General features: G+C 39.0%; 1 protein-coding gene across 25 annotated transcripts in view; it reads right to left on the bottom strand.

Moving 5' to 3' along the window:
* nbeaa (neurobeachin a) overlaps positions 1-12696 on the bottom strand; it is a 96933-nt gene that overhangs the window by 79526 nt on the left and 4711 nt on the right. Inside the window, exon 1 of one of the 25 annotated variants that reach the window (XM_039776910.1) lies at positions 979-1098. The exons of the other annotated variants lie outside the window; for them this stretch is intronic. The gene's annotated coding sequence lies outside the window, so the exon portion shown is untranslated. Of the gene's footprint in view, positions 1-978; positions 1099-12696 lie in introns of those variants that run through there. 25 annotated transcript variants of the gene reach the window in all.

Below are 12696 nucleotides of genomic sequence, written 5' to 3'. Positions count from 1 at the left end.
GTCACTTCACTATGTCAGTTTGTTAGTGTTACAAAGCTAGGCTGACCTTGGCTCGTACTACAAAGAACACACAGCTACAAAAGGCTAACCTAGCTCGTAACAGTTTTACATCGTCTCCTCTCCCTGCGTGTGTGCATTTAACGTGAGACCTAGCGGGCCTGGATAGGTGTATGTTTTCATTGTATAGAGCAAATTCTGGATTGAAAATAACCACAAGCAACTATGGTGTAAAGCAAACCCAAAGCTATAGAATGCATGGATACCTGTGTTTCGCATTAATACATAAAATAATTCAATTAATAAAATAATAAATAAAATACTTTTTTTTAAATACAGTGAATCTGCAAAATCATCAGAAATCATTATAGTTGGCAATCAATTTATTCATAATATTTTTGAAAGCTCAGGGAAAGTTTACAAACTAAAAAGGAACTGAATTGCAGATTGTATGGCAAATTAATTGATTATGGATGTAGAATATAGCCAGATTATGTGCTAAAAATAAGTTCTATGTACTGTATAAGCCATGATGCATTGAATAAAAAAATTGCTATTCCAGTCTGTACCATTTCATGGCTTGATTTGGCATATGGGAAATGTCATGTATGCATGAATATTGTCGTCCTAGGGCAACAAAAGCTTGTTTCCAATCTGCTAGTGTGATCATGTCAAGAGCACTGAGCGGGGAAAGTGACAAATTCCAATCAAGCAACTGCTACCTCCAATTTAGCAAATAACTGTACGCTTTGCAATTCCATTAGATTCAAAACACAGAGAATTGTGTTCTCAGTGCCAAGAGCTGTACCCTGGGCACAGTTTCCACAAAATAACCATAAATATGAGTCTGTACATACATCAAAGAGAAGCTTTGAGTGTTCCCATGTATTGGCTTGTCAGTTTCTATTAACACTGCCAGAAACCAAAGCGGAAGAGCTGGATAAAAGAGGAGTGAGAGAAGGTGAGATAAGAGAGTAATACCTGCTGTGACTCCAGTTCTCTGCAGACCAGTTCAGTGTGCTTTTCCCCGCCTCCAACATCTGATTCAAAGCTTGTCAAGTGCAAGCTTAAAACATACTGTGCACACACATACAGACAAATGTGCACAAACGCTCGCACACACTTGACAAAAATCAGCCACAACACATACTGTGCATTCAAAGGTCTTTTAAACAATTCATTGCAAAAAGGTCTTAGTCATTCACACATACACTCTCACTTAGCTCGTCCCTAACACACTCATACATGTTCACAGCAGCAGCAGTTCACATGAATGACAGCATGAGTACACACATAAAGGGGAGACTAAGGAAAAGTGAGAAAAGTGAAAGGATACACACAATCTTCCCAAAAGAATCCAATAATAATGAGGTACAATTTCATTAGCGCTCACACAGATTTTCTCCTGACAGTATTGATTGGGGCTGAGGAGGAAATCTGGAGCAGATTTGTGAAGAAACTTGACTGAACCACAACTCCCAAGCTGACATATGACAGCTTGTAAAATGTACAAAAGTCTGTTTACTGGAGTGGGAGGAGCTTTAAAAAGAGCTGCGAAGCAAACAAGAACAGAGGAACGGCAAAGAGGAAGAGATCAAGCAAGGAAAGGGAGACTGCAAGAAAGTGAGGCCAGAGGTCACAAACAGGCCAGAAAGGAAAAGCGCAGCAACAGTAATGGCGTGAATGTTTAATCGGGAAGGCAGAAAGAAATGACAGATAGGCAAAGCAGACAGACAATTACAGCAGACTATTTTCAGCACAACGGACAGCTCCTGATCTGTGCTGACAGATACACTACAGAAGGAAGCTAAAGTAGAAATCTTTCACTAGGGCTGCAAAATTCATTGACAAACAGCCAAAACTGCAACTGTACTAATTGCTGTATTAATACAGTCAATATTTCCAAGGACTGAAAGTCTGTGACGGCAAAATATGGTTTTGACATGAAATCCAAAGTTACAAGAGCTCTGCTGTTTGTAAGCTCCGCAGCAAAACAGAACCATACGGTTCACGGCCGATATTCTTATTCTCAGAAATAAATCCAGGTCAGAATCTCACGCATGCACATACACACTGCAGGGATTGAGGATCAGAGCCAAGTGATCACAACTCTGACTTCATCCAACTGCAGTTTAAAATGTCTGCCACCTGATTGGCCAGAGAGGCTTAGTAACGGATCTAGCAATAAGCCTTGTCACACGCTATTGGGCAACAAACTATTTTTTTTTCTACTTTTTGTCTTACAAAACACCACATGATACTCTAACACATGTTATAACGCACAGTGTTTATAGATTCACATAGCTGTCAAACTAGATGATCAACAGCATCAGAACATCTGCAAAAACCTCATTTTAATGGCGAGTTTAATTTGCATCATGTTGGAAGGTTTGACAGAAACTACAGTTAAAAGGTGTCAAGAGTGAATAGATCGGTCAACTACAAAATGCAAAAACATTATAGAGATTTATGCTACCAAATACACAAACAAATAGGTTGTTCAAAGTTTGGAATTATGCACTATGCCTGGTAGGTAGTTTGTCTGTCTGACAGCAGGATATCTAAAACATGTCTTTACAGATTTCTATTAAATTTGAAGGACAGACAGCTTGTGAGCCAATGAACACACACACACACACAGTAGATGTTGGTAGTGATCTGGATTTAGAATTTCTCCCATTAAAAGCTAATTACTGCAATTTTCTTTAACCATGAGAGGGTTGGAGATTTTAATTTATATTCAATGTATATTCCCTGCAAAAAAACAAATCAATTTAGCATTTAAATGTAGTGACAGAAAGTATGTGTTTGAGAGTGTTGGAGATTTGCTTAGAATCATGCCTCCCAGCTAAAATAATAATCCATCGCACTTTCTCATGAATAAATTTACATCTTTTATACAACACAATACCAACTCAAGCTATGGTCATTTTAACTGAGTTTTTCTGCAGTTCATCCAGTGTCACCAAGTAGGGTCCTTTCCAGGAAAAGACGACAAAAGGAAGGAATGAACAGGACAAAAAAAACATACAAAATATGGGACACATGCATCAGTAGTGGTAACCACCGTGTTTGATCAAATAACACTGGAATCACTTAAATCTGCAGAAAGTCAAACTTCATCTACTAAAAAGAAAATGAAAACTATTTCACAATTCTAATAACATTATATAACAAAATACTCCAGACTCACAACTTGCTACAAAAGATGTCAACAATTAAAAAATCTTGCAGGTCATGACTTTGTGATCTTCGTAATTCAACACTTAAAACTGATAACTCAACCAAACTGATTAAGAGAAAATCTAAAATCTATGGTAGCAAGGGAACACCTGCCCTCTGTCATGGAAATGTCTGAGCCTTACCAGACCAGTATCATAAAGTATGTGTTAAGACCTCAAGACTTGGTTTAATAGAAAAGGAGCAAAGGCAACTTGTCTCAAGAGGTCAATAGGAGAGGAGAGCAAGAGAGAGAGAGAAAGAGAGAGAGAAAAGTGTCAAGGCACAGAGAGAGAGAGAGAGAGAGAGAGAGAGAGAGAGAGAGAGAGAGAGAGAGAGAGAAGAAAGAGCACAAAGAAAAACTAGGAGGCAGGAAGACAATAGCATCAAGGAGAGGTGGTGATTGAGAGACATGTGATTGAGAGACAAATGAGACATGCAACTGAATTTTACCAGCTGCAGAGAGAGGAGAAAGGAGACATAAGATGTAGTAGGGGTGTTAAGTTAAGGTCTTTTAGAGTTGTTGTTTTTTGGCCTATTCTACTACCAAAAAGCACATTCTGTCAAGGACAAGAGGCAATTCAATTTTCCTCTCTTTTCATTTTGTTTCCTCAAGACAGGCAGTAGTGAGGGCATCCTTGAGTGTTATGTCACGGGAGCTAAAGAAGGAAGGACTCAAGGCTGAGATTTGGTACTTTAACAAGGCCTTCGCGGCTTATCTTCTGACTCGACTCAAATGTACTTATTTCAAAGAAGCTGACAGGAAGTGAAGTCCTACAGGGCATCCTACTTCTTACACCTCACAGATGAAAACAGAGACAAGGAAGTGTAACTGAGAGTAACGAGTCACAATTATCTCCTTATTTTTCCTGACTTCTTAACTCAGGCCAGTCTGGTGGCAATTCAGGATCACTATTCTGTTTGTTTGGTTTGGGGGAGTGTATGTGCTTTAGCAGATAGGATGTGTGCATGCAAGCGTGTAAGCACTCGCACACACACAAAATTGTATACGTGTTCACCATTCACTGAAACAATAGAGAGTACTGTTCCATTAAGCCACAGCTGATGGAGGATAAGGCAGGCAGCAAACAGCTTCAATGAGTCTCAGTAATCCATCATCATAAGAAGGTTTAAGAATGACACACACATGTAAACACACACACACACACACACACAAAATGTACAAAGTAGGGTTGGAGGGGTTAGTGGAGCATGTATGTTATTCTGCAAAAAGACCACACACACTGTACACACAAGATAATCACATGTTGAGTTAGATGACCAGAAGATGTGGTACTGACCAGAAGAAACACAGAAACCCATTATGCTAAAGCCAAACTTGGCTCTTAACATATTATAATTTTAAACATTTAGATGAAAACAGTTTAATGCAAAGAATCAGCACCAACTTCTTCTCTGTCGAGGGGTTTCTGTGCTTCAGGCCTGTCAGTGTGTCAGCTCTACTTCAGACTTTTCCTCCACAGTGGACAGTGGTAAAGATGTGCTGTTTGAAGCTCATGTTGTTTGAAGAACCGCAGACACCACAGTTAACAGTGTAGCATTTGTCAGAAGCTTGTGCTTAGGAAGTAAAATCTAGAAAGGGAATCATTTGAAGTTTGCATTTGTGGTGATCGACTAAGATTTAGATATTTAGCATATTTTGACCGACGCAAACGTTTTACATACGGAAACCATATTTTTCACATCAGCTCCTTCTGTTTTTACACTGGGAAGTTTGTCTTATTTGCATGCCCTTAGGTATCTAATGCATAATACATAATACTTTATCTCATAGCTTCCATTACGATGGAATAATTTACAAACCGTGCCATCATCCTGGAGGATATTTTCATGGATAATAATGGACAACTAATATATATGAGTAAGCTAAGTGAAACTGCAACAAAGTATGACACTCTGATGAGATTAAGTTAAGTCTTAGATGCTTCACATCTACAACCCATGTCTATTATTCATAAGGCAGATGAGTGACTGAAATACAGATTACTGATCACAAGATGTTACATTTCCATTAGGTAACAGAGCTAGTAAAGTAATCAAAGTTAAACGGCCCAATGCAGCTGCCATTCAGTTGGGTATCAGTGGCCAATAAGGTAGACTAACTCTCTTCTAGTCTAATTCCATTTAAATAATATTACATTTCCAAGTTACTACAATAGTATTATATTATACATAGTGTATATATAGTATTAGTATACTATAATATTATTATAGTAATAGGATGTCAAATTCAAGCACACAAAAAAGTTTCCTATCAAAAGGTCATATAAACACACAATCCATTCTCAAATATCACAGCCCATTGCCAGCATGCACTCACAGCCTTGATAGCATTTAAGAAGACCAAACAGAGAAAAGAAAACAAACATTTGATTTCAAAAGAATTAAGTTTTGTGTGGTATTGCAAAGTCTAAAATATTATCAGGAGGAGAAAAAACCCTGGGAGTGGGAGGGAGTAGGAGGGAGGGTGTCAAGTCTGAAAAACAAATAGACCAGATCATAAATCATAAATATTAAGTTTGGAGGCAAACCCATCCAGTCTCTTTTGCAAGCAACAGAATAATGTCTAAAGCTATTGGTATAAAGTTAAAATATATACAGTACAGGCCAAAAGTTTGGACACACCTTCTCATTCAATGAATTTCTTTTTTATTTTCATGACTATTTACATTGTAGATTCACACTGAAGGCATCAAAACTATGAATGAAAACATATGGAATTATGTACTTAACAAAAAAGTGTGAAATAACTGAAAACATGTCTTATATTTTAGATTCTTCAAAGTAGCCACCCTTTGCTTTTTTATTAATAAGGGAATAAATTCCACTAATTAACCCTGACAAAGCACACCTGTGAAGTGAAAACCATTTCAGGTGACTACCTCATGAAGCTCATTGAGAGAACACCAAGGGTTTGCAGAGTTATCAAAAAAGCAAAGGGTGGCTGCTTTGAGGAATCTAAAATATAAGACATGTTTTCAGTTATTTCACACTTTTTTGTTAAGTACATAAGTCCATATGTGTTCATTCATAGTTTTGATGCCTTCAGTGATAATCTACAATGTAAATCATGAAAATAAAGAAACACATTGAATGAGAAAACTTTTGGCCTGTACTGTATATTTAAATAATAAAATATATAAATAATAAGTGTGCATGATCCATAACAGTGATGGCAAATTAACACTCATTTAGTCCATTCTTTAACTGAAAAAGAGCAAGAATTTCCATATGTGACCCCTGTGCTAACATGAACAAACACAGACTCCAAGACCTATTTGGATTCATACATTAGCTTTATTATAAATAATAAATAAATAAATAATAAATAGAAGTGTGATTCTCTGCATTCACATTCTGTATTCCAACATAATAGTTTTCCTGGAACCAGAGCCTGAATGTAGCCAGGGTCTAGGAAGGGAGGGGAGCAGTGTGGATGATGGGGAGAGGAGGCGGCAGGGGTAATACTGAGTCACTACTGCCAGTTGTTGGCTGCAAAACCTCTTCCTCCACCTCCATCTACCAGCACTTCTGAGTGGGAAAGTGCTGGCAGGAGTTTGTGATGCAAAACCTGCATCTGTGTACTGATACCAGGACAGATGGGTCAAGTCAGTTTATTAAATGGTTATCTGCTTTGCGTCGCAGGTCAAAATTTCAATTTCTCCAATACTTACTACTACAATATAACTTATGGCCAATTACCTGCGATCCGTACTTTGTGATTGGTGCTAACTAGTTAATGTTAGCATTCTTACACGCTAAACTAAGATGGCAAGCATGACAAACATTACACCTGCTTAGCATCAGCATGTTAGCATTGTCATTATGAACACGTTGGCATGCTGATGTTAGCATTTAGCTTAAAGTAACACTGTGCACAAGTACAGCCTCAAACAGTCATAAGAGTGGCTGTAGACTTGATGTTGCTATAACAGCTTTCTTCCCTTGCAGGATGCAATTAAGGGCTTTACTGGATGCCAGTAGCATTGCGCTGCATGCTGTCTCTGAACTTGTTTTTCCTGTCTCTGGAAAGTAGTTATCTTACATCCCAATCAGTCAACTGTTTAAGACAGATGTGGTTACTGGATAAAAGACTGTTTAAGATTTAATATGGCGCCAAATGGTGGCACAAAATGCTTGAATTTTCAGGGTCGACTTCTGAATGACAGCCACTGCTCGCACAGAATGTTATTGTTGAGCAAAGTCTCAGTACTCCAGAGTAGATTAGGATACTGTTCTTATTTCCCTTGCTGACATGGACCAGATCACACAGACCTGCCTTTATGATGTGTGCTAAAACCAGTGCCGCCGCAGTGCTAGCCAGGCAGTATCACATCCACAGAAAAGGGACACAATAAAACAGCATTATGTGCCACTGTCTGGTCTATTTAACGAGTGTTCAAAACATATCTGTTACCAAGGCATTTCCCTTATCAAACTGCACTGTCTTGTGAAAAATCCCTGTCTAAAAGCTTAAAAATCCTTGTTTAGCCCTCCCCTTCATCTACAGATCTCTGTCATTACTGAAGTGGATTTATTAAATGAATTCCTTGAGGAATCGTAGCTCTCATCTGCATTCACTAGTTAAAGTCTATTTAATGGGGATAACATATTAGTCTTCATTCATTGTTCACTCAGTGCAGAATACGGATGGTAGCAAGAAGAAACTAAAGTAGAAAATGTTGTGGTTTGATAGTGAGTGTATATCTACTTACCAGTCTAATGTGGTGTTAAATGACGTGTTACAACTGACACTGTTTTTCATGCTGCAGGGGGGGGGTAGCAGGAAGATGCTAGTATAAAATAACATTAGGAGTAGTTGTTAAATACTTAAGTTACACACACACACTACAACGTTTGCTATAATCAACCTTCAGCCACTGCAGTATGCAGCATGATGAATAGCTACAGTTAGCCATACTTCACAGTAATGCAGATATGTGTGTGTGTGTGTGTGTGTGTGTGTGTGTGTGTGTGTGTGTGTGTGTGTGTGTGTGTGTGTGTGTGTGTGTGTGTGTGTGTGTGTGTGTGTGGGGTAGCCAAGGGAGAAAGGCGAAGTAGGCCAGCATGAATATAAAATCACCCTTGCCAGGCAATGATGTGGGCTACAAGAAGGAAGGGAGCAGAGAGAGAGAGAGAGTATGTGTGTGTTAGAGAAAATGTGCAGATGAAGGTGTATGAGAGAATAAAGCAAGAGTTTGTAGGAACACTCATTTATCAACTCTCTGGGATGTTGGGGGCACACACTCACCGATGCACAAACACCAGGTAGTTCAAACAAAGCAGCTTTTTATAAATGTGAAGATCAGTGCATTGTCGGGGTGCTAGACTAAAACACACACACACACACACACAGCACACACACACAGACACAGATACACACACACACACAGACACAGATACACACACACACACAAACACACACACGTTTCAACAGCGTGTTTGATCCAAATGTGCCATATGAAGATTCTATAGAAATGATACCCACAACCCCCTCCCAACAATCACACACACACATTTTAGGGGGAAAAAACACAAAAGAGCCAGACACAATGGCATGAACCAGCCAGACACAATAGTGTAGTAATAAGGAGTATAGAGGAAGAAAACGCTTCCTGTATCCTTTGTATGGATATTAGTGCAGAAATGAATAATTTATTAGGCCTTATAGTTAAATAAATACAAAATAAATAACACTTTGATAACCAATTTTTAGTTATTTATTTAAAGAAAAAAAGAAAAAGAAAAAGAAAAGCATAGCATGATTGACAACTCTTGATACTTTACTGTCTATTATTAAAGTATATTCTGATAAGTCCTCACCACCGGAAGACCTTAACCTTGCTTAACAGTGTCATCTAGTAGACTTCTCCTATTAAAATGTCCAGGTATATTTTTCAGTGTAAATTAATACAACCAAAACCAGTGAATATAATTATTACAAGTTTAATTAAAAAATAGTTTAGATTGATAATGAAATCCCTGTGATTGAAAATGAAAGCCGTAAAGAATGTAGCAAGCAGAGGTGTGAATGTTTGGTTTAACAGTGATTACATTTATAGTTCTGCAGTTGGCAATACACACATGCTTTGCATGTGAAAGTAATGTTTCATTCATTATATCAACTCTTGCAGCAGACCAATGCAATCTATTTGTAACAGATTTCTGACGTCTGATGGTGATTTCTGCGACAGTGCTAACTGAATTGTTACAGCACTATTAGAAAAGACCTTGTACTACTCTTTGCATAGCAGAGGTCAAAATACAAACCAGTAAATTTATATGAAAACTAAGAGCTTTAAAAAGTAATTGAAGCTACTGCACTACTCAGTTTCACTCTCTTAAGAAATGACAAATAAACAAGAATTCTGGAAATAAAATAGTTGAAATGAAATAGTAAAAGAGTCAAAGTTTCTTTTGTCATCTCCCTCCGTCCTTCTCTTTAACTCCACACTTACAAAAAGCATGGCTACAGTACGGCAGATATATGGTTAAGAGCAAATAGTCTCCCTCCAGGATTTTTTAGCTCGTAATGGGGCAATGATGAGTGGAAGGAGAAAGTGAGTCGAGAATAGGAACCAGAGAGGAATTGCACAGCAGACAGCTCCATTACCTCCTCACAATAGGGATCATCCACATTCATCCACCAGCCCTTCACCCAACCAGGGATTCAAGGAGCAAGGGACAAGATTACACCAAGGGGTTAGGGAGATGGATGTACTTAGAGGAGATAAAGAATGGAGAGACAAAGGAAACGACAGAGAAGTAACAAAAGGTGTCGTTAAGCAAGGATGGGACATTTTTTTCTGTGTTCTCCCCATTCCCAGAAGGTGCCCTCACCCAAAATCTGACGTGGCTTATCCTCGGAATAAATCCCAGCATGTGGAAATAGAAGCTAAAGAAGGATGAGGAGGAATTTAGAGAAGTGGAGCAGAATTCAGGCGCTGTAAGACACGGATCGGTCAATGGTTTAGCCTGGATTCTTAACACCTCATACTTTCACACACATACAAATCAGACTTAAACACAAATGGTGTTATGACTTAAGTCCAAAAAACTGAAATAGAAATTATAATGAAGCCAGTAAGAATCAGCACTACACCTTAAAAAGATGAATTTGCCTCTGAAAAAGATCATTATGGAGAATTTTGCTAGTACGAGGATTTGGAAGCAACAGGGTTTTTCGTTTAAGGGACAACTTAACATTTAGGATTTTAAATTGGCAATTTTACTTTGCTTAGATATTTGTCACAAGGTGGAAGGGGTAGTGGAATGGTTTCTAAATTTGTCCAGCATACGTCAGAGCGTGGGCGCCTTCACTTTTACAGAGGGACGCTAACCATGCAAACAAGCCAGCAGAGGCTCATCCCACAAGCTTCTGATGATAAAAAATGGCCGATTTAAACTCAAAATCTCAAGATATCTCTAACAGGCTTCGTGCTTTATGTGAAAGTGTGCGAGCACTCAGGTCTTCTCCGGTCCATGGGACCCCTATTGTATTTCACTCCTCTATCACCGGGAGCAGAGGAGAGGGGATACACACAGCGAGATGAGGCTCCACAGGGGGGCTGGAACTCATCAGACCCCCACTGAACACCATACAGCTGGACCTATGGTACACTCGAGAAGAAAAGAGCACCTGAAGGACATTCACAGGCTTTCCATTTTCCCCTCTAAACTTTCTGAATCCTTCTCATCATTTCTCTCTCTTTAGGCTGCCATCTTTCTTCCTCTATCACTCTTTCTACAGTCAAGATGAGCATCCTTCCCATGTCATCTGTTTCTAGCTCTCTGTCTCTCTCCGGCTCATGCAGGGGTCATGACAACCCAGCTGTGTGATAGATTGCAAAGTCATTCATGACCTTGCAGTGGAAGCCACACCCTCTGTCCTGCAACTCTCCGACAGCACGTATGTATGTATAAGTGTGTGTAAAAGAAAGGGAGAAAAAGGCATGAAGTGTGTGTGTGTTCATGCCGTTAAAGTGGCAGCCCATTTAAAAACATTTCAACTTGTTATTTTGTTCCTTGGGTCAGCACCAACACAGTTGCTCACTGGCTGTAGCCCCCAGGCACAAACTGACTAAGCTTCTCTGCAGCATTACAGCAGCTAATCTTTCCCAAAAATAACCCCTAACAGCATCTCGCAGAGGCCGGAAAAACGCTTGGTAAAAACAAAATGTGCATCCTCTTTCTAAGACATTTTTTTGTTTGTTTCAGTGTTACCAAAAACACTTTTCTTCTCTTTGCTGCAGCATTAGCCTGTGGTTAATGTTCCCTCCCATTTATAAGGTAAAGCCACACCAGCAGTTTTACTTTACAGAAGTTAATTCAGTTAGCAACTATTTTGATAAGCGGTTAATTGTTTCAGCAATTATTCAAGCAAAAATGCCAAAAAATCCCAAGTCCAGCTTTTCCCAAGCTTGTCTTTTTCTAATGTGACAGTTGGTTGGACATTTGACACAAGATGTCACACTAGGTTTTAGGAAATTGTGATGGAATATTTTCTCCCATCTTATAGACTAAACAATTCATCAAGACAACAGTTGGTAGATTAAAGTGTCTATATGTAACTTTCAGTTTGTGTTGATTTCACCGGCCCCTTCGGACAAAAGCGGTAGTGTTTTTACCACGCTTGCTGTCGTTTTAAAGTCTAGGAGTTAGTGTTACCGGGAGGTCATATAGTTGATGATGAAACAAGGAACGTCCTCCTTAAATAATGGCAGTTAGTTTCAGAAACACTGCAGAGCTGGTGTGACATAGAGCATTAATACAAAACCACAACCACAATTCATTTGACAATAAAACAATGCTGTACACCGCACATTTTTGTGCTATAGCTACAGTACAACCTAGCATGTACTTGTATTTATGCAGAAGTCCATCAAAGATCATTCTCTACACACACTAGCAAGGCCACATATGATTCATTAGACTATTTAAGTCTGTTAGTGGGATGATTGTTATGAGAGTCATCTGCATGGCAGTGCGAGTACACGATGACGCATTGTTATTCCCCTGCATGGCCGTGCAGGCAGATTACAGTGCTGCAGGGAAATAGTTAGCCTCTGCCCTGAGTGTGCAGCCACAGGGCAAACTTGGAAAACAGTCAAACTGAATGTTGCACTGGTGGTCCAAACCACCTCAGGGCAAAACAACATGTCACATAATAAGTTTTGAAATTGGGTGACCTATTCCTTTAATAATCTGTGTATAATCAGCATGCCAATGTCACTGCACTCCAGACAGAGGGTCAAGCAGTGTTTAACACATTACAAAACATAGAAATATTCTTTTTTTCTAATGCTGCCCTCATTTTTCCTTCTTTAAATTTTCCAAATCTACATTTTGCTCTCTTTTTTTGGGATATCCCTCAGAAAAGAAAAACATGAATGGGTTGCTTGCTACTGTATGTGTGCAAATGATTGTGCGCTGTGTGTCTGTATTTGTGTCTGAATGTCA

This window comes from Perca fluviatilis, chromosome 16, assembly GCF_010015445.1.
Source record: "Perca fluviatilis chromosome 16, GENO_Pfluv_1.0, whole genome shotgun sequence".
Classification (NCBI taxonomy): Eukaryota; Metazoa; Chordata; class Actinopteri; order Perciformes; family Percidae; genus Perca; species Perca fluviatilis.
This window is presented reverse-complemented; position numbering and strand designations above follow the sequence as displayed.